The sequence below is a fragment of the Rhyacophila brunnea genome, unplaced genomic scaffold (assembly GCF_057557595.1).
Source record: "Rhyacophila brunnea isolate RB1 unplaced genomic scaffold, BYU_Rbru_1.0 scaffold_9, whole genome shotgun sequence".
Taxonomy (NCBI): Eukaryota; Metazoa; Arthropoda; class Insecta; order Trichoptera; family Rhyacophilidae; genus Rhyacophila; species Rhyacophila brunnea.
Window position 1 is genome coordinate 42,386,879 of NW_028233361.1, and position 24,292 is coordinate 42,411,170.

General features: G+C 35.7%; 1 long non-coding RNA gene across 1 annotated transcript; it reads left to right on the forward strand.

The window, feature by feature from the left end:
• Window positions 1-11,811: 11,811 nt before the first annotated feature.
• On the forward strand, window positions 11,812-14,782 carry LOC147063655 (uncharacterized). The gene is made up of 3 exons (XR_015072124.1): window positions 11,812-12,836; window positions 13,244-14,287; window positions 14,547-14,782. It is a non-coding gene; the product is annotated as an uncharacterized LOC147063655 (long non-coding RNA).
• Window positions 14,783-24,292: the final 9,510 nt, after the last annotated feature.

The following is a 24,292-nucleotide window of genomic DNA, read 5'->3' on the forward strand; positions in this document are numbered from 1 at the left end:
AGGCTATCCGCAAATACCTATAGTTTTTTCTCTGTGGTGTATACTGATTTAGTTGGAACCTTCAGGGGAGTAATAGGACATTTCTTTGTCCTCAGGATTTAGATAGAGACCAGAACTGATTGATTACTGCTCTTTTCTAGCTCTCAGTTTATTATACCATTTGTTATCTACGTAATCAGCGTTTAGATCTCCAACGCTTTTCGATAGTGTTTTAAACTAGGCATCAGAGTAGTGATTTGCCCATGATTTGGGCAATCTTTCTAGCGCGATTTCTCTCTGTGATTTTCTGCCTAGTGTGTTTGGGCCAGTTAAGTCTGTATTTATCAGCCGGGCTGAGCAAAGTTGAGGCGGCTTTGACGGCCTCTTGTTTCGAGGACGTCATGTCCCTCAGAGCGGAGTCTAAAAGAGAAATACGCAGGTCCGGGCTTTGTGATAATGTGCGAACAGACACAAATATTAGACAAAGGACAAATGAGTAAACCATGGAAGTTTACTCACAAAAAATGGACTTGAAAAAATGACTGAAATGAAAAGAAGTCATCAATCATTAGGAAAAAGTATATATTAATAACCATTATGGTGCTGGAGGATATTGACGCATTCTTTCCATTTCCGTCATGGCTTCTTCATTGCAAGGCGTATTTCCAGTAAGTTTGGAGCAGTCAAACTGTTCGATGCGGAGTCCTTCCAAGGTTCTAACTCAGCTTAATGCAACGTCAGCCTGTCCCTTGGCGAAGAGTTTTTTTCCGAGGTACACAACTGCGTGGTTCACGGTACATCCTTGCATTTTGTGCACAGTGCAAGCCCAGCACAAAATCAATGGCAGCATTCGTCTCTTAATCGTTCCGTAGTTCCGGAGCGCAGGGAACTGAACTGATTTTGGCTGAATCAGTTGAACGTTATTGTTACCAGAGTCAATTCGAACAGATAGGAGTGTTGGTGTCATACATCTGATCGCGGCGGAAGAGTGGCCAGACAATTTCTATAATATTTGCATAGCACCAGCAGCTCGACATTGATATTAGATTGAAGCATTACATTACTCTTGCTCCGACAAATATCTCCAACTCTCTTTGTAAACCTCCAGTCTTATTGACATCTGTTGAAACAATGTTGTCCACATTGTCAGCATTTCTTGTCGCATCTATAAGAACATCTTGAGCTCCAATCTTGAAAATGTGCTCTCCTTCGGCTCGATATTGTTGAAGCACAGCAGCATTGTGCTCGTCAACTTAGTTGCGAGTTGGATAGATGCGAATTGCCTTGTTGCGAGCAAATTCGCCGGTTTTTTCAGTCAACTGCTTTGATATCAGTAGGCTGAAATGTGGTGTTTCCATTTTGCCAACTCGTAGGGCATTTAGAAGATTGGCAAATGTATCTTCTTTTTGTCGCATATTCTCAGTCAACTCAATGAGACTGAAAAGTCTCCACAAGTGATTGCTGGGAAGAATCGCACTGGTTGACGAAAAATGGGAGAAGTAGGTGGAATTGGCGGTAGCTGCATGAAGTCTCCAAATACAACAATGTTGATGCCGCCAAATGGATCTTGCTCATTCTTCATGAGTTGTCGCAGTCGAGAGTCGATCATGCACAACATCTCGTATGGAACCATTGATATCTCGTCTATAAACAAAAACTCCATACCCTTTCACTGATTTCGCATGACTCTTAAGTAATTTCCAGTAAGTGGAGGCAATTGTGGCTGGATTCGTCCATTTTGCTGGACTTGGAAGCGAAATAGTGTGTGCAGTGTTTTACCGCCCACACGTAAAGCAGCAATACCGGTTAGTGCACCTACTTTCACTGCATTCTTTCCATAGCAGCGATTTACTTGCTCCTTCAGTGCATTGAAGTTGAATGTTTTGCCAACTCCAGCGCCACCAGTGACAAACATTCTTATGCGGATTTCACTGCCAATTAGCTGCGAACGAATACTGCTCGTTATCATATTGAAGAGCTCCGTTTGTCGTGTATTCATTCGTGCATGCACATTTTGCCATTTATCTGGTACTTTTATATTGTTTATCATCGTCACTTCGCAAACAAGGCATCGAACATTTGTGATGGTAAGTCCATAGAACATTTGACTGCACTTAACTGTGTAATCGACTACATTCTTTTCTTGCGCATCAGTAAATATCTTATGAACTGTGTAATTAGGTGTAATCCTTATTGGTGTTTCAGGATCAGGATTATTTTTAAATTTTATATGATACCTATATAGCGTTGTAAATGGAATACCAGTCGATTTAGCAACAGCTCTTATTTTCTGGCCATTTGATATAAGTTTTAAAGCGTTACTCATCTGTTCTTCAGTGTGAAGTCCAATACTAGTTTTCCTTACTCGATTACGAGGCATTTTTACTTACGAAAAAAGAACAGATGAATATTGGCTTCATGGGTTACACTGGATCAGCAGTCCACTGTGACCCAAAACGAAATGATTCACTGTGACCCATTGGCTGTTATGGAAAAAAAAATATAACAAAAAAAAAACTATTTAACTCAAAGACAAAACAACGTATGTAAAACATAATATAAACATTTACATTTCTTTTTCACTTAGAGACAAAACAAATTATAAAACCACGTGAAAAAATAGTTTCGTTACCTACTGACAGGTGACAGCGCGTCTTCCCGCTTTGATACCACGTCAGCGACTAGTGCGGAGGAGAGGGAGCGGCAACCACGCATTCGTTTGTTTGCGTAAGCCAGTGGTGCACCCAGGATTTAATATTGGAGGGGGCCCAAGGCGGAGAATATAAATTAGTCCCATAGGCTCTTTTTCTTCTTTACAGCCTAATTTCACGTTTATCGGTCTTTTGTCTATTGCATCGGTGTACCTACACCATGGTCCCCACATCCTGAAACGGGCCCTCAGGCTAGGATATTTGGCGGTCCCCCTACCTACCGCTAAGATTAAAGGCAGCGTGAAACACTACATTAACGTTTGTCAAATTGTGTTTAAGTTCAAATTAAGGGTACGTATACAGTGAATTATTGACGATTTTTAATACATCTACTTTAATAATGGAGCTGTCGAGTATCGATACATAATAATCAAAAAATATATTGCACAATTATATAATTGAAAATGTTCATAGCCATGAAGTATAATAGCGCCGCAGGCGACTTTTCTTACTATTAAAGCTAATTTATGATGTGTGTTTATCTCACTTATCTGGTCAACCCGACACGCCGGCCCCCCCACAGCCCGGGCCCCCAGGATAGAGCCATGTCAGCCCTCCCCAGCCATGACCTACGCCACTCCGGAATTCGGGTGGACACCGAGAATTTTTTGACAGTTCCATTAGGGATTAGGTTTCTAAAAAAACCTGACATTAGTGTTTCAAAATTTTTGTGTTAGAAATTAAAATCTAAGAAATTTTTCTAAAAAGAGTGCTGGAGAATTACAAATAATTTTTTTGTCGTGTTTTTATTTGTCTAAGCCCAAAGGTATAGGGCTTTCGGTTTCAATGTTTAAAATCATTCTGATAATTTTCATGTTTGGGGGGTGCCAGGGCCCCTTGGCTCCCCCCCTGGGTGCGCCACTGGCGTAAGCGTTATACAAATTGAGTTATAGTGAATAATCCACTGTACCCGTGATTCACTATGACCCACTCTCCCCTAATTATTATATTATAAGTACTATAATTATTTCGAATGCGTTATAAATTATATAGTAAATCAATCAGTAGTTCTCATAATTTTATAACAAGAAATCTTTTGTCAATTTGTCTCCCATTTTTTTCATTGATTGTTATATTGCCTTGCTAAGTAAAAAAACTGTTTTTGGTTAGCAGGGCGCGGTAATATACCATGAATATTTCGATTACATAATAAACTATTAGTAAATCAATTTCAGTGGCTCTAAATATTTTATAAAAAGATTTTTTTCAAAGTTTATCTTGCACTTTTTCCAATGGTAATGATTATATTACAAGTACTATAATTATGTTGAATACGTTATATTATAATTGCGTTGTGTTATATTATATTAATAAACTATATAGTAAATCAATTTCAGCGGCTCTCAACAATTTATAAAAAGATATTTTTTTCTAAAGTTAATAACAACACCCCCTCAACGATACGTGTACGAATACCTCGTTGAATGGTAGCTCAGTCGGTGGAGGAGTTGTCAATTAAAAAGAATATTTCCTTTTTTCAGTACGGGGTTCATACGACCCGTAATTGTTTAGGTTTATTCAATATTTTCTTCGATCAGTAAAATACAGCAGTCAATTGAGATCCCCGGGGTTCCAGCGGCTAGCTCAGGTGTCCATCGAACCCCGGATTCACAAAAAAAAAAGGAACGATATATTTATGTTTGTGGTTAAATAAAACACTAAGACTTTCTTGTGTGTAACTTGGTATTAGGTATATATTTTAATCTTGAGTTTGACAAGGTTATTTTGTAGTTTTTTACAGTTACAGTCGTCAGTCCGTATCGTTCTAAAACCGGACGCTCACTAATTTTTTTTTCTTTTTTTCTTTTTAAATTACTCGTACCGACGCCATCCAGCAAAAGGACTCTCGTGATTGGCCAAATTTTATCGCGTGATCTTTGATTCGGCGAATCACGAGCCTGACCCTGGCGCCGGCGCGCGAGGATTTCATGCACAATGCGCGGCAAAATTTAATATATTTAAATACTTATATTTAGTCTTAAAATTATCGCTTTCATCCATCATCATTTATACTTTTTAAATTAAATTAAATTTATCTTAATTACACCTCCGCCCAATATGTGATTTTCACACACCGGACGAAGGCCCTTACTTATAAATAAAAAAAATACTTACGTGGTTGAGCAAGGAATCAGATTAGATGTTTTATGAAGCCGTTTCTAGAGGTCAGGGTTACGTTTCGACTTGAGCTACTAAATGATTATTTTACACCGGGAGAAGCCCGCCTGTAACAGGGGTGTATCACAATGTTCAAAAATTCACAGGCACAGTTCAAAAATCTGGCGGGTAACGATGCCAGACACGTAGGTTTTTGCGACACGAGTTCCTTTGGAACGTAAAAATGATGCGCGCGGAAAATAATTCTACCCGTAAGTAAACGGGATAGTTTTATTCTCGTCGGGTAGTACTTCCGGTTACAAGTTGTTTGAGAAGTTCCCGGAGCGGCGAGTAAGTAGCTGAAGAGATGAGCGGCAAGAGACTGAGATGAGGCTGACCGGTGGCTGGAGACTGATGATCTATTGCCCTGGTACAGCGGTATTTATAGAGCTCATCCCTTGTTTCTGATTAGTCCAAAGAGATAGTACCAAATATCACCCATGATTTTAATTTATTCGTTAATTCGTCCTATGAAATACCTCTTGTTTATTTAATTAGAATTTACTCGTTTGTCGGAAGGACTATACGTCAAGAGGTATTATGTTATCACGCGAGTGGGTGGATGTATTGACGTTATAAAATAACGTCTATGTAATTTGATTGATTTTAAATGAATTTTTATAGAGCATTTGTATAGCCATCTCCAGCATAAACCCGCGGTTGATGGTCTATGATGAGATAAAACACATGATTTGATTGTCGTTTGAAATATATGCATTTACAACTACTTACTAGGTACCTATTAACATGATAATAGGCCCTGTAATTAACATCCACTGACCCTCACATAAATATTTGCGATTTTACGACGGTAAAACGTGTCTGCTATCGTTACCTTTTATAAATACATATTTATGCTATTAACTAATTTAACTTAAAATTACGTCCTTTATAGTAATATGAAATAATATTTTACTATTTTCACAAAATAGTAAAACATTACTTCGCCATATAGGTGATTCGCATTTCACTGTTAGAGACTATATCGATCGGCGATGTAATCCCCGCATTGCTCCGATTTTAGCCGCTGTTTCTACACCGTTCAGCTGTATAAAGGTCAGGATTTTAATTTATTTGGTTAGAAATCGGCGAAGCTCCACGCCGAATTTTTTCAAGATTTTATTGACATGAGAATTCCCTTATGATTTATATTACAGACGATAGGTATAATCAATATGAAGACAATAATCGAATAATATTTTAGAGACTCTACGACGTTATTCTATCTATTTTTCCTGTGAGCCGACTCCCTTTTGGCACGCAATATTTTTGCGTACACACACAGACGAGTTTACTGGCTGCGCACACATACTAGCGCGTTCGCCTGTGCCTTGCGTTACTATGCAGTATTACCGCGTTGGTTTAGGCGTATAATGAATTTACTAATTTTAAATAATATCATTCGATTAATGCGCTCATATTGATTATTTACATACAATTATAATAATTGCTCGCTGCCGCGTTCATCCCTTTATGTTATCAATCATTCTTCTCCTTTCATACCAGTACATGGATATATATTTAGATATTAATTACACTTATGCCTAACATTTTATTCTTAAAATTAACACAGGTTTTACATAGAACAAGGCAATTTATCGTACTTCTTTCTTTCATTCTGTATTACCTTGTTTGTAGTAAATAGTCCTTCGTCCAGTGTGTTTTCACACTGAACGGAGGGCTTAAACCTGCGAGCAAATAAAACATTTACATATGATTATACAAGGAAGGCGATTTAGTCGTTTTTACTAAGCCGTATAGTTAGAGATCAGGTTTATATGTCGGCTTATAACTAATTAATTTACTATGGGTAGACGCCCGCCTACCTACAGGTGGTAACATTAACTCGCACTTTTCCCAATGGTTATTGGGTATTATATTAAAATAATTTTTATTGTGTAATGAACTATAGTAAATCAGTATAATGGTAAAATCTACAAGCAGTAGTTGTCAAGATTTTATAAAAAGATTTTTCTATCTAAATTTATCTCACAATTTCCAATGATTATTATTATGCTATTTTAAACAAATTCACTGCCTCTCAACATCAAAAAGAATATTTTTACATTGCAATATTGCTAGATTATAAAGTTTTAAAAAAATATAAAAAGTATAGATAAGTAAAGTCTTATTATATAAACTTACCTAGGTAGGAACTTGAAATATAATTGAAAAATATATCAGTCTGTTCAACAGTTTCTATATTGCAAGAGTACACTTTTTATCATTGTTATGCATTTATTGTTTACACTGCACAATTAGAGGAAACAATGGGAACAACTTTTTTATAATTGAAAATAATTATGGAAAAACGAAAAATAAAGAGTTTATGAAAAAAAACATTTACGCAGCTGGAATATGTAAGCACTATGCTAAAATTTTGTCTTCGTGTGGTATTGCTCAAAACATGGATAAACCACAATGCCACATCGCATCCAACACAACATAAATTTTGTGTCCTTTCTTCTTTGTTGATGTACTGTGGAGTTGACTATAAACATAACATTTCCTCCGTGTGTTCGAGCCTTGGGCCATTGTTTCCGGAACCGGGTGAATAAAATGTCTCACTTGGAGTCTCAAAAGGAGTCTCCTTAGCCCTTCTGCCTCCAGAAGACGATGGTCTTGGCTTATGGTATTTTTCGATGATTTGTGTAATTATTTTGAGATGAAAATCACTAAATTTTATGTTTTCTCCCGTTTTTACTGCATATAAATTATACGCGTTGAGGGTCGATACATCCAACAGTCGAAAGAGAATTTTTTTGTACCACTTCAAAGATTTTCTGGAACAATCGATAAAACTGAGATCATGTCAGATTTATGTACAATGCCCATGTTTACATTATAATCGATGACAGCTTCTGGCTTACTGATATTTTCACCCGTTGTATAATTTATTGCACTCGAAATAGCCATTTTTGGTTCCTGAATATTTGTGAGCATATGAACCTCACGTTTGTCCATCCATTTTATAACCAATAGACTATCCGAGTGCAAAAATTTTACGTAACCATGCCTTTGTATTCCTCTTGGAAATTACGGAAAATCTTTACGGTTTGGTCGAACAATACCACAAGCGTGAGTTTTGTTTTGAAATAGGTAGTCAAATAATGCTGGACTCGTGTGCCAGTTATCAATAAATAATCGTTGTCCCTTTCCCAAATAATCGCGGAGCATTGTTTTTACAACCGATCCAGATATGCCAATGTGTGTCAATTTCAAGACCTGTTGAGCCTCCCGTGTAGACAATTATGTCTAAAACATGGCCTGTCTCAACATCGCAACAAACAAAAAAATTTATTCCGAAACGGTGCCTTTTGGATGGAATGTATATTCGGAATGATAACCGCCCTTTCCAAAGTAATAGACTTTCGTCTATGCTTATATTTTGAAACGGATGAAAAACAGCTTTATATATGGCTTTTATCGGATCTAATAAGGGTCAGATTTTTTGTAATCTGTCAGTGATCCGGATGGCGTTATTTGCAAAGTGTAGTGCTCGTAGTAATAGAAAGAACGATCTTGGGAGAAGAGCACTCTAAAAAATGGGGTTGAAATGATTGGATTAGTTGACCAATGATCCTTCATGGAATTTTTTCCAACCAAACTAGTCAACATTATGGCGGCTAAAAAAAAGTACATTTCAGAAACATCCCTATCAACCCATTTTTGTAATTTTGATGTCATGTTACTTCTAATCCTACTTGCGTACCTGTTCGGTTCTTTTACTATATTATTCATAGTATCCATATTGAAGAATAGTGTAAAGAAGCTCAATTCAGTCTCCATTTGATAGCCTGACTGAATTCCGCACGTTGAATTAGTAAATGGAAAAATTTGAGGGGTGAAGTCTCCCTCTTCCCACCTTCTTAATTCTCTTCCGAGGCCATCGAAGCGGTGAAGGTCCAGCTTCCTCTTCCGAATCCGATTCCTCATGAGAGGAATTGTTTAGATGGAGATATAGGTCATCTAAATCGTCCAACACGTTCTCATCCTCGCTATCACTAAAAACATTGTCTATTTCCTCATCAATTCAGTCTTCGAGACATTTTGAAGAATTCACAATTTTTACGCGACACAGTAGACAAAGAAATATTATCGATATGAAATGGCAAAATCACAAAATAAATAATATCAAATAATTATTATCGCGATTCAATTTCAATGCATGCAATCCAACTTCAAGCAAAAGACTAAATAATATCCAAATATATGCTTAGGGTTGTGCAGAGGGTGAGGTTTACCTAAAATTGACATAATATCTGAATCTTTCTCGAGTGATTGAAGCAACGCAACGCAAGAGCAAGCTCTCGACAAGTGTGAATAAAATTGAAATGTGTCACAATAGAGCTGTTTTGGAAACTTTTGAAAATAATATTTTTTATAATAATTTGTCGTCATATATGTATAAATGAATTTCTACACATTTGGGATCAAAAATGAAATTGCAATGCATAAAAAAAATATTTTAGAAATAATTTATAAAATTTTGAACACATAATTGTTTCCAGTTTGGGTCTGGAATCTTCGACAGACCATCTGTTTCTGTTGGTAAAATTCAAAATGTTATTCAAAAGAGCATAAAAGGGGATATAGGAATTTTACGGAATTAGATTGTGTTCGTAATATTTATGTTTATTTACGTATTTTTTTCTCACTAGAAATGAATATTTATTTTATAATAACATCTAAAAATTGTTGATAAATGTATTTCTGTTATCTGTAGATAATAATTAAAAAAATGGAATAGAAAATTTCAAATGAAATGGTGTCGCCGCATATACGCGTCGATACTCTATATGGACCAATAGAGTGCCGCCGCAGACCAGAAGGGATTACTGCCCTTTTCTAGCTCTCAGTTTATTATACCATTTATTATCTACCGAATCAGCGTTTAGATCTCCAACGCTTTTCGATAGTGTTTTAAATTAGGCATCGAGAGGAGACCCTAGAGTTTTGTGTGTGACCCACAACCAAGTATTTGTGGGTAATAGTCGGTATGTCCAAGTTCCCTACAGCATATAGATACATGCTGGCAATATCTTTATTCTTATTCTGACCAGTGCAATTGTCAGAATAGAAAATCATGTCTTTGCCACTACTATTTTCTTTTAGATACATCCAAACGCAAGAATATAATTGTCGTGAAGCATAATTATAGCTCTACTGATTGTTGAGTTTACGTGTCATTTGTAGTGAATTGTTCGTGTAATCTATCTCATTGGGGGTATATTGATTTTGGAGGCTATGCGCAAATACCTCTAGTTTTTCCTCTGTGGTGTATACTGATTTAGTTGGAACCTTCAGGGGAGTTATAGGGCATTTCTTTGTCCTCAGGATTTACATAGAGACCAAATGGGATTACTGCCCTTTTCTAGCTCTCAGTTTATTATACCATTTGTTATCTACGTAATCAGCGTTTAGATCTCTAACGCTTGACAATAGTGTTTTAAACTAGGCATCAGAGGAGTTGATCGCACATGATTTTGGCAATCTTTCTAGTGCGATTTCTCTCTGTGATTTTCTGCCTAGTGTCTTTGGGTCAGTTAAGTCTGTATTTATCAGCCGGGCTGAGCAAAGTTGAGGCGGCTTTGACGGTCTCTTGTATCGAGGACGTCAAGTCCCTCAGAGCGGAGTCAATTTTATTTTTAGAGTTGAGGTCTGTTGTGAGTGTGTGGTGTTCCACCACATGGTTACCGAACTCTTGAAGAATCCCAAGATATTATATATCTTGAGTTTTCGGGTGATGTAACTAAGGAACATTAGGACTGGTTTGTGATCTGAATTGAGTTAAGAAAAAACCACAATCCTATAATTAAAGTTTTTAATAGCGGAGGGCGCTTGTTAAACAAGCCATTTGTTAGTTATAAATCTACATTTACCATATTAAATTAAATTATTGGCAATTAAATAAAAAGAAAATTAAAATCGCACATGCCATGCAATGTTATCAGTTAGTATACAATATTAAATATAAAAAAAATTGATAACCATTATTCAATAAAATTTTCATTAATACAACATACCAAAAGAAAGTTAAAAATAATTCATTCCATACTATATTAACGCTTTAACAGATGAGATAAATGATTAGAGATAAGTCGTTCCTCAGGTGAGATGGCTTCACGATAATTTGTATGAAATTTTCGAATGTCATTTGTGATGAGGTTCAAAATTTCATCAAAACATTCGCTGGTCATTCGAAAATAAAGCCGTCACAACACCAGCTGCGTCGAAACTTCGTTCTGCCATGCAGAGCAACATCTCAAGGTCTTCCATAAAAAATTCTGGTATTTAGGTAATAACCCTTACTGAATTATGATCAATGCTGCCTCAAGTGTCATACAGTACCTAAACGACTTGCCGTCGCTCTGATTTTTAAAATGTAATCAGCGACTAACTCATTACTTCCTTGTTTTGTTACCTGAATAGTATTTGCTAATTCACTAATTACGTGAACGCTTTCAAATTGATTGTAAAGTGCTTTTTTTCAACTGAGCCCAATCCTTAAACTCTTCGTTAGCTAATCTGAACCAAATAGAAGCATTGCCTCTCAAAATAGGTCATAGAAACACGATACTAAAATATGCTCAGGAGTTTTTCTGCTTTCAATTAAATCATCTACATGTTGAATGAAATTATGCACACTGGTTTTTCCATCGAATGATACATTATAACTTTTTAATAAATATTTTTCATTCATCAATTGCAGATTCTTTTTTGACTACTTGATGAGTTAACAATGATGAATTCCATGACTGCTTGTTCCTGCATGATTGATAATTTTTCATTAGGTACAAGACCTCTAATAATTAAAGCTATTTTCAATGTAGGAACCTTCCAGGTTTTATTCATTTGAATAGGTAACTGTTGGTTCTCCATTTTAATTTAAAATTAGATATATTTTTGTTCTTTAAAAAGGATTCTAAAATAATTATTTGAAATATTTAAAGGCAAGAAAATTGAATGGGCAGCATCGAACAATAATCAACTTAAAACAAGGTTACATTAAATAATAATCATCGATTATGAAAAAAAATGGACAATTCTAAAATATACTTAAAATTAAGAATTAACATTAGTTAAACGAGCGTTTGTTATAGAAACAGACCAACCTCGTCACGATCCTTACCTTTAACACTGTTATCCAAACTTACATGGATAACAGGTACAGCTAGCTCAGGGTATTGGATTGTCGCACTATCTCTCTGGTGAATTCCAATCCATTACGGAAAGGACCATCGGAGCCATTTGGTATCCGACGAATATTTTTGTCATACCGTTGCAGCGGTTAACTGCGAGTAGGTGACAAACTAAACTCCAAAAGTGCGCCAACGATTCTTTTCTGAATGAGAAAGAATGTAAAAGAACATAATAAAGGGAACAATTAAATCAAATGAAACACTGTGATATCTTAACCTCACTGCGTTTAATACAATATAACAATCAATAGTTACGTTCATGAAATGGCATCACAACGCCGTAAGAGATTTACACAATTCTACAATAACAATTGTACACACTGTATGCAGATGAGAAATCAAGCTAGTCGATTTTTTGCACAATGTTGTGCCAATGGCACAATGGTATTTGGTAAAAAGGTGCGATGAAGATGATCGTAGACATGTTACAATGAAATGTAACATGACAACCTTCAGGGGAGTTATAGGACATTTCTTTGTCCTCAGGATTTAGGTAGAGACCAGAAGGGATTACTGCCCATTTCTATCTAGCTCTGAGTTTATTATACCATTTGTTATCTACGTAATCAGCGTTTAGATATCTAACGCTTGTCAATAGTGTTTTAAACTAGGCATCAGAGGAGTGGTCGCCCATGATTTGGGCAATCTTTCTAGCACGATTTCTCTCTGTGATTTTCTGCCTAGTGTCTTTGGGTCAGTTAAGTCTGTATTTATCAGCCGGGCTGAGCAAAGCTGAGGCGGCTTTGACGGCCTCTTGTATCGAGGACGTCAAGTCTCTCAGAGTGGAGTCTACAAGAAAAACACGCAGGTCCGGGCTTTGAAATTAATGCAGAAGGATCAGTAGTAGTCTGTCAACTTCTTCGGCACTCATCCCAACTTGAACATTGATTGAATTGAGTACTTGAACCCAACACAGCTAATATGGAGCTGGTTGGGTGTTCCTGTAAGAATTGGAGGAGTTCATTGACCTTTTGTCTTTTGTATGGTTGGGAAGTTTGCAAATCTGGTTCGTCGCCATTGTTGTTAGTTTCATTAATTGTAACATCAATGGATCCGCAGGAGATGTAGTTAGAAAGGTTAATCTTTTTAAAGCATGCTTCCACCACATGTTCTTCTGTATGTGACAAACCTCGCGGAATGGGTAAAGTTCTAGTTTTATGACCGCGTGTCCAGTTTCTCCCATTGATTTCCCAGTCTATTTTAATTTCAGATCTGAACTCTTCCCAAGATATTTTATATCTTGAGTTTTCGGGTGATGTAACTAAGAAACATTAGGACTGGTTTGTGATCTGAATTGAGTAAAGAAAAAACCACAATCCTATAATTAAAGTTTTCAATAGCGGAGGGCTATTGTTAAATAAGCCATTTTTCAAAAAAAAAAATTCAGAAAATTTCAGAAAATACCATAAAAGCTCCGTTTTGACCTACATGGGGCATGTAGGCCCTTAAGGAGTATGATCAAGTCCGATTTCCACTGTCTGATAATATGTAGCCAGTGAATTGCTCGGCTGTGGTTCGTTTGATGAGACAGAGAGGGGTCCGGTGAATTCCAAAACTCAGCGTCAGTATCTAGTTCATTTTCGAACCGGGCGAAATTACTCGTTATTTATTTTTGTTATTTTAACGGTATTCGGTTATGCGTTGAAGGTTTAGGTAGACATGTGGCGTTGAAATGTCACATGACAATAGCTATATCGGCTTGGCGGTATTTTTCCGCTAATGTGTTTATATATATTTTTATATTTACGATGTCACTATTTTGGAGTAATTTTGATAATGTAGGTAATTCTTTATTTAAAATAACGTGAATACAATATTGTCACTAATACTGCTTGTCAGTCATTAGTAGTTTTTTTTAATCCACATGCATTTTTTTGCTTTAAACAAGCAATCAGTGAAGAATCCAATAAGTTGACGGATTCTCTACCAAGCAACTTTATGTTATGGATTATTGTTTTTTTACTTTACCTGTCCCACCGGTCCGCTTACACATTTTGTATGTAATAATACTATTTTATTATAGGAAAAGTAAAAAACTTAACTAATTCAAGAATTTCAATTGGTATGTGATGTTTATTGCTGAAAAATAGAAGGAATCTACCTACATGTTTTGGTTGATTTTATAATGTTTGCATTGTATAATAAATTAATACAGTACTACTATCAATATTTTAATTAGTTGTCGACTTGGCTTTTCTTCTGAAATTGTAAATAAATAACAGAGGAGTACTGATGTATGTGTACATATCGCAGCGTGAGTGTAAAACCATGGCATCTGCAAAAGACATATTTTGGATATATTAGGGTTTGAAGTCTTCGTTTTGTTAGGAGAAATAGAGTTTCTAAAAAAAACCATAATATTTGGTTTATATCTACATTATATCGCATGTTCTTTCAGTTACTTCACTTTTACATTATCAAGTTCACGACTTTTGCAGTTCAAAATTGACAAATTTTCAGATGCCTTGGTTTTACACTCACGGTGCGATATGTATAGTGTATTCATCCTACTAAAGCTCACCCCCACTCTGGTGTCTGAGGTCTGCTACACTAGCATAATTCAAATGAAAAACTGGTCGGCAGAGTGAGTGAGCCTACGTGAGATGGACACACTAAACCTGATCATAAATAAAATAACCGATGTTTTGTGAAGTTCCTTAAATATTGTTCTTTATAAAAAATGTGAATGGGAACAAAGAGATGACAGGAGAAATATATAAAGAAACTACAAAATTAATGTGTTATTTTTTTCAACTTACCATATTCCTTTTTTCATATTTTTTTTGTCTATATACAGTCCACTAAGATTGCAGTACTATGCAATCAATTAATACTGAGCGACTTAAGCTGGTTTGGTCTAGGACGATTCTGCGCCGGGACAACTAGGCGCTATGCAATCCCATTAAATTCGAAAATAAATAAACGTTTGTGAACTATAGGTACTTCTGAAATATATATTTAATATTATTAATTTTTGGTGAGAATTTAAGAGCAAAATGAACTAAAACTACCAAGTAGTAGATAGAAACTGATTAAAATTCCTCGTCTACTTTCTGTATAAAATTGTAACGAACGTTTATTTATTTCATTTGACAGTGCGGCGCCCAGTTGTCCCATTCTCGAACTGGTTAGGTCAAATCTATCATGAAGGGGATGGCCCCACATCCTGAAGCAGGCCCCCTATATTAGAACTTGCGAGTGCCAGCTGCCCGGTCGACATGACGTCATATGACATCACTGTGACGTACTATCGGAGTGATAATAGCATTCGAGAAAATAATGCTACTCAGACAGTGGCGCTATTCATTGTCACCATACACATATAGGTGTTTCATCATATTAATATCTATGGTGAGCACTGTGTGCTGGGTGGCATGCCTCGAGCGTGTATTGGCTGACGGTCACAATTACGTCATGTCGTCTGGTGCCACACGAGTCGATAGTTAGGAAATCGCGGTGCAGGTCAAGATGGGCCCCCTACCTATCACTAAGGTTAATGGAAGTTTGACGCTCTACGTGGCGTTTTCCAAATGGTGTTCGAGGTCAAATAAAATTCAATGTATTTTTTAACACATTGAATTATGGAGTTGTCGATTATCAACACAAAAATATACAACAAATATATTATTAATAAATATATATTTGAAAAGGTAATAACTTCAAGTATAAGCGCCACAGGCGACTTTTACTATTAGAGCAAATTTAAAGATGTGTGTTTATCTCATCTATCTGGTTGACCCGCCACAACAGGGACAGGTAACGATAGATGTTGCAGAGCCAGGAAACAACCCCCGGTTGTTGCGCTCTATCCTTATACAACAATATGAGAAAACGATGGAATAAAAGACAATTTTTCACTGTAATATTTTTTTTATTCATAACAAATTGAAATGATCATATTATTATTATACAAGGGGTCGGCAACTTTTTCAGACTGCAGTCCATAGAGAATAAAAAAATATTGTATCAAATTTTATTATTTCAATCTTTAAAAATGTTGACATTTCTGTGCCTGAGAGCCAGAGTATCTTAAGTCAAAAACAGACAATTTAAAATAAATCAGTGACTTAATATTAATGGAATTACGGCTTTATGATTTCATAGACTCAAAAGGTGAATTGGCTCTGAAAGACATGATAATTTAGTTACAATAACTGTACTTCTCATTTTCGGCAAAATCAAACTTAGGACACACTGGTTGTGAGGTACAGAACAAACTGATCGAAAATTTTTTGAATAAAAACAAAATACAGTTTTATGTATCCCTCCGGCAAATTATGTATACAATATATCGTCTCTGTTCTGGCAGAACACACTAACTGGAGAATACTAGTTTTGAGTTATTTGACTTTGAAGTTGTTAAAATGTTCGAAATAATGGTCTATCATGTGAGTTTATTAAGTAATTGTAAAAAGGATGACTTTAAAATAAAGACTGTTTATTTATTAAAAAGGTTTCCAGACGGTAATGTTTGAAATAATGAACATTTTGGTACTAACTCAATATGTAATTTTTTCGAATTAGTGTCTTCTGCCAGAACAGTGACGATATATTTTTCACTTTGAAGGACACAACTGAGAAGAAAATTTATTCTTTCTAAAACTCTTGGCAATAAATGCGTGTGTATGATAATATTCTTTGCGATACTAATAATTTTACGAACTTGCTGAAAATTCAGTATACAATTAAATATATGTGGCACATATTGTCAGTCAACCATTTATGGGCAGCAAAAAATTCAACAGTCGGCCGCCGGTTGACAACCCCTGTAAATAGTATTACTATTATTAAGGCCATGCATTAGTTGAGGCACGGTCTAAAAAGATCGTTGCTAGGCGATGCGCGGATTGTGGGTGGCGGGTGAAAATGACGCCTGTCAAACGAAATATTATTTGTCATATAAATCCAACATACGTCCATTTTATGTTCTGTTTATTGTTCTATTAGTAACAATAATAATATATTCATTGACATGTTTTCTTTTTAAAGTAAATGGGTAACGTTTTTAGTCATCTTTACACGATTTTAGAATTAATTGACCCGTCGCCATCACGCAGCAAAGTGACGTGTTCCTGGGTCAACATTCTCTCACTCCAAAATTTCGTCGCGCGTACAGTTGAAAATTATTTGGCGTTTCACTGATGCGTCACCTTAAGAAAACCAACCATGAACTTCCCTAATCTCAAGACAGAATAATTTAAACTAAAATAATTAATAAAATCAATTGAGACAATATTTCGTCGCTGTATTTTAAATACTTCTTATGTGGTTTGAGTCATATTCTGAGATAATGGAAAAAAATTAGATCCTAATCATAAATTAAAATTGGATAATCATATTTTTTTATAATATATTTATTATTAAATGGTAAAATCGTAGCTTTTTCCGTGTTTTTATCACAAAGGAATAATTCTATATGCCCTGTGTTGAATAAGGTTTTGAGATAATGATGGCATCATGTGCAATTCTTGAATATGTCAAAAACAAATAAATTGGAATCATTCATTATTCAACTTTTTTTTCTTTTATTTTGTTAACTGTCAATTCATGGTGGAACTGCATTGTATTGTTGTTTTAATTAAATAAAATGTAATTTTTTTGTAGTACTTATTCCACTTTTAATCAATAGATTAGGACCGGTTTCGTCCGCCTCAGAGGGACATTTTCAACTACTTTACTTTAAACGACAGTTGAAAATGTCACTCTGAGGCGGACGAAACCGGTCCTAATCTATTGATTAAAAGTGGAATAAGTACTACAAAAAAATTGCATTTTATTAAATTAATACCACAAACGAATGAATGACATTTATTAGTAGGCTTACCATACGTCCCGGTTTCACACATTGGTCCCGGCCAGTTTGGCATTCTGTCCCGGCTGTTATTCCGCGTATGAATGATTGGCAATAATAAATATTGTCATGATTATTCAACTGTAAAATTATATTGAGCATTGCAAAATTCCATTACAATCCAATAAAAAAAAACACATTCTCCTCAATAAACAATGTTTTTAAAATGAATCATATCTAGTCATCCAGTGGTACCGAGACATATAGACAGACATTAATCATCCAAAAGGTAATCCTAGAGGCTAGGACTTACAAATCAGTTAATCTCTGCAGAAGCACATGGTAATACAGCACACAGGACCGAGAGAAATGCTATCTTGGAGAAGCCTTCATGCGGAGGTGGATTGATTCAAATTAATACCAAAACTATTTATTGTATTCAACGAATAATTCGCAAAAGATTTGAGAATGTAACATTCCTTATATTGAACATACACAATTTGAAAACACCTCAGATATTATGCACTCACTATAAAAAATCCCCAACAAAGTACACCCACGGTGGCCGCGTGGCTTAAGCATTGGACTATCACGCCGTGGGTCTCGGGTTCGAATCCTGAGTCTGGCAAGTACGCATATTGTTTTTCAATTTGTGTGTGAGTCAGGGTATGGACCTAATAGGTTGAGCAAGTGGCTGACATCCATTTCTCGTAAAAAACAAAATCTGTTAATACAAACCTCTACTCTGTGGAGGCCCATATGATCCTATTAGGATCGGACATGGTCGAAAAAAAAAAAAAAACATTTTTACACAAATACGACGTCGACGATACAACCTGTATTCACTGGTTAGTAATAATAGGGGTACTTAATAATTGATACCTTGATTTAAAAACAAAAAAAAATTAAGAACGCAATTTGATAAGCATTTCATGTAAAACTACTTCGTCATCATTAGATAGGACGCTTGTAGCATAATTGGAAAAGCACTTGCGTGAGTCAAGTGAATGCAGATTCAAGTCCCGTCGTATGTCGTATCTTGTCTAGTAGGTATTCAATATAAACATTTATGTACGGTGAAACACAGATGGTGCTGCCCTTGATCGTAGAATGCGCCAACGCTCGGCCGTTGGATTATGATATAACCTTCATTTCACCCAGTTATCTCTCACTCTTGCTTTCAATGATCAATTAATTTAGAGTCCGACTGTAAGCCGATTTAGAGACTAAACACCTCACATTGAGATTCCTTTCTAGCATCAAGTGTGGGATCTAGTTGTCGGATGGATATACGAGGGTGGGTCAATAAGTCCTTAGAAAAGCCGACAGGTGGCGCGACTAGTACTGTAAGCGGTTTGTTTTCATGCAGCGGCACTACCGATTCAGTATGCTGCGAAGTTTCAATCAGATTGGTCGGGTTGTTGTGTGTTTTGCTTGTGGAAAATGGAAAAATGGAAAATGGAGAAAATTGAGTTTAGAGCTGTTATTAAACATTTTAATATAAAAGGGTTAACAGCAAAGGAAATAAAAAATGAGTTGGATTTAGTTCACGGCATATCTGCTCCTTCACTTGCAACTATTTATAACTGGTTAAATGAATTTAAACGTGGTCGTACATCAACAAAGGATGAACCACGCTCAGGACGTCCTGTAGAGATGACTACACCAGAAATGATCAATAAAATCCTCGATATGGTGTTAAGTGACCGAAGATTAAAGTTGAGTGAGATAATTGAGGTTACAGGGATCTCAAAAGGTAGCGTCATTTCTATTTTACATGACAAATTGGGCATGAAAAAAATTTCTGCAAGATGGGTGCCGCGTTTGCTCACAGTCGACAATAAACGCAATAGGGTGGTGGCCTCTAAAGCCCTGTTGTCGCTCATGCAACGCAATCCGGATGAATTTTTTCGTCGCTTTGTGACTGTAGATGAAACATGGATACACCACTATACTCCCGAGACGAAAGAACAGTCAAAGCAGTGGATTGCGAAAGGCGAACCATGTCCAAAGAAGGCGAAAACCGTAAAATCAGCTGGTAAGGTTATGGCTACTGTATTTTGGGATGCACGTGGAATTATTTTCGTTGACTATTTGGAAAAAGGAAAAACAATAACAGGGGATTATTATGCATCTTTATTGGACCAGCTAAAAAACAAAATTGAAGAAAAACGGCCTCATTTAAACAGGAAAAAAATCCTCTTTCATCAGGACAATGCCCGTGTTCACACATGTTTACGATCAATGGCTAAAATTGAAGAATTTAAGTTCGAATTGGTCGACCACCCACCGTATTCGCCAGATTTAGCCCCCAGTGACTTTTTCCTTTTCCCAAACTTAAAAAAATGGCTAAGTGGACAACGTTTTTTTTCAAATGAAGAAGTCATCGATCGGACAAATGCGTATTTTGAGGACCTTCCGAAAACTTATTTTTCTGACGGTTTAAAAAAACTATAGTGTCGTGGGACCCAGGTTCGAATCCTGGATTTGGCAAGTACACATTGTTTTCAATTTGTATAGAGTCATAGTATGGACTAATAGGTTGAGCAAGTGGCTGACATCCATTTCTCGTAAAAACAAAATTTGTTAATATAAACCTCCACTCTGTGGAGGCCCAATGATCTTATTAGGATCGGACATGGTTGGAAAAAAAACAAAAAAACCCTTTGGCATGTATTATGATTTTATTTAATTCATATACTCTTCCTTTCGAGCAGAAGTATGGTCTCAGTACCATCGTTATGATTCATATTGTTACAATTCTCTGAATTCTACCAGTAGTAAATAAATTTCATGTCAATCGTCGAGTGTTTGGTTATTTTATAAGGAAAACAATCACAATATAAAATCAAAGTAAATTTGAATGTTTTGATCTGACTCATCCTCCTTCAAACACTAAAAAACATAAGGAAATCGTAATATTTTTTCTTGGAATAGTAATCATGGATCATTTTAGAACAATAAATACCTCAGTCATTGAAACTGGAAAAATGTGTAACTCAGTTTTAATCGAAAATTGACTTTGAATGCCATCTAGTGACCGTTGATAATATCTACTCGTTTTGCAAATGATGCAATTCCAAAAAAATTGTGACATTGCTAAAAAAATGATAGATGATTTAACTCCAAAATCATATATTTGTATACGAACGAAACCGTCATGTTTTTTATCTCCTGTAAAGTAGTGTTTTTGGAGTTACACAATTTTCTAGTTTCAATGATGATTTATAGAATGTTAAAAACAGTTATGTAGGATTTACAATCGCATATTTAACATCGAAGTATATTATTTAATCATTTTAATTACAGATGCACTTGTATTTCTGCAGTCCACAGCAATTTAATTAAATTTTTTACTTAAATATAAAGTGACTATTAGATACATAATTTTATATTTTTTAGTTTCTTCATAAACCACATTAACAACATAGTTAGAATCTGTTTTAACCTATTTAGGTATACATTTTAATTAATTTACAATAAAACGGTTACATTAAAAAAACTACAATTATATATGTCCAAAGGAACCATTATGGGAAAACACATTTTAGCATAAGAATATAGTCATGGACTCTGAGGGCAAGGGAGCAGAAGGCAATTCATGTCTTCGAAATATGGTGTTTGCGCCGAATGCTTCGTATTTCTTGGACAGAGCACAAGATGAACCAGTCACTCATCCAGAGATTACAGATAAAGGAACGGCTCTCTAGATTAGATTAACTATGTTAAAATTGCTCTCCTGCAAAATATTGAATACGACTTCCAGACTTTAAGCTCTAAGGTACAGATTTTAATCTCCGGTTTTACATTGTTAGTCCCTGCAATTTACGTCTGAAATATTCAAAATTCAATTTATTTGATTGCATGGCAATCATTGAAATGAATTCCAAACTTATGTCATGTTTCTATTTAGGTTAGGTTGTTTTTTTGTTTAAACTATTCAAATAGACTCGGCAAAGAAAAACATTTGTCAGTTCAAAAGAAAATGAATATTCTTGAAAAGGAGAAAGAACACGTTGGCATAATATGCTCCAAACCAATTTATATGATTTTTTTAAATTTCCAGCACTCCTATTTATAATAGATTTGTTGGGTTGCCACTGCGTATTCTTCCTTCTTCCTCAACATTTCGGGCTTGCTGCAGAGGCCATTCTCAAAGAGATAATGTGTTGAAGTGTACTGTAAATTATTAAACTAAGTGTAAACAAATTTGATTATGTATTGTGTGTATTTTTTAAATTATATTTGGAATATATTACATATCTGGACTTTTCAGTTTTACTCAACTCTCAATTCAAGGAAGTTATCGTGAAAGATTTTCTATCAAAATTTTATTTGTTTTTAATTTTTCCTTTCTATCCTCATCTAAAATAAATAAATCATACTACGAGGGTGGGTCAATAATTCCTTAGAAAAAAGCATTAAAACAGTTTTTATTTTTGTATTTTTTTTTTATTTCTCAACATAATCTCCTTGGAGCTCAATACACTTGGTTAGACGTTTCTCAATTTTTTTTAAACCGTCAGAAAAATAAGTTTTCGGAAGGTCCTCAAAATAAGCATTTGTCCGATCGATGACTTCTTCATTTGAAAAAAAACGTTGTCCACTTAGCCATTTTTTTAAGTTTGGGAAAAGGAAAAAGTCACTGGGGGCTAAATCTGGCGAATACGGTGGGTGGTCGACCAATTCGAACTTCAATTCTTCAATTTTAGCCATTGATCGTAAACATGTGTGAACACGGGCATTGTCCTGATGAAAGAGGATTTTTTTCCTGTTTAAATGAGGCCATTTTTCTTCAATTTCGTTTTTTAGCTGGTCCAATAAAGATGCATAATAATCCCCTGTTATTGTTTTTCCTTTTTCCAAATAGTCAACGAAAATAATTCCACGTGCATCCCAAAATACAGTAGCCATAACCTTACCAGCTGATTTTACGGTTTTCGCCTTCTTTGGACATGGTTCGCCTTTCGCAATCCACTGCTTTGACTGTTCTTTCGTCTCGGGAGTATAGTGGTGTATCCATGTTTCATCTACAGTCACAAAGCGACGAAAAATTTCATCCGGATTGCGTTGCATGAGCGACAACAGGGCTTTAGAGGCCACCACCCTATTGCGTTTATTGTCGACTGTGAGCAAACGCGGCACCCATCTTGCAGAAATTTTTTTCATGCCCAATTTGTCATGTAAAATAGAAATGACGCTACCTTTTGAGATCCCTGTAACCTCAATTATCTCACTCAACTTTAATCTTCGGTCACTTAACACCATATCGTGGATTTTATTGATCATTTCTGGTGTAGTCACCTCTACAGGACGTCCTGAGCGTGGTTCATCCTTTGTTGATGTACGACCACGTTTAAATTCATTTAACCAGTTATAAATAGTTGCAAGTGAAGGAGCAGATATGCCGTGAACTAAATCCAACTCATTTTTTATTTCCTTTGCTGTTAACCCTTTTATATTAAAATGTTTAATAACAGCTCTAAACTAAATTTTCTCCATTTTCCATTTTTCCATTTTCCACAAGCAAATTTTTTTTTTAAATGTACGAGAAACACACAACAACCCGACCAATCTGATTGAAACTTCGCAGCATACTGAATCGGTAGTGCCGCTGCATGAAAACAAACCGCTTACAGTACTAGTCGCGCCACCTGTCGGCTTTTCTAAGGACTTATTGACCCACCCTCGTATATTCGGGACAATATGGTAGCACGGCCATGACTAACTTCAAGTTGGCTGTACTTGTACGAAGGCAGTTCGCCGTATCACACTTCACCGTGAAATGTTGTATCAGAAATTATGGTCGTATATTAAAGACCGTCCAACCTCTTTGTGTCGTATACTACTGAGATAAAATTTATGTCTAAATAAAACACGGTTCATGTGGGTTTACAGGAAGCCAGCTCAAACAAATTTTGAAAATAGCCGATATACTGGATAATTTACTAGGTTAGGTTTTCATTCTTGAATTCATTCATTCAAAATCGACTATGAAAATTGAATTAATGTTCATATTGAATCTAATAAAATTGGAGACCGTATAGTATACGGTCATCTCTTTAAGATAGAAAGCTCACGGCGAAATGTGCTACAGTTAAATGTTTTACGTACAATTTACATGTAACCATCTACTATACGGTGAGACACACACCACACTCTAATAATTATCATTCTTCAATATAAACAAAACATATTATATTTGGCTGCGGGCACCGATGCGTAACAAAATAAATTACACCTCAGTTTAAAGCGAGGGGATTCACATCTTCTTTCTCTCACTCCGACAAAAGGCCGCGAGTGATCCAATAAGACAAGGTCACATAAGATCCTAATGGTTAACACTTCTCTTTTAAAATCCCAATGTACTTAAATGCTTTTTACATTTCAGAATTTTCATCGATCACACTATAGGTCATTAGAAATTGAGTTTTGTATAAAAGTATACATTC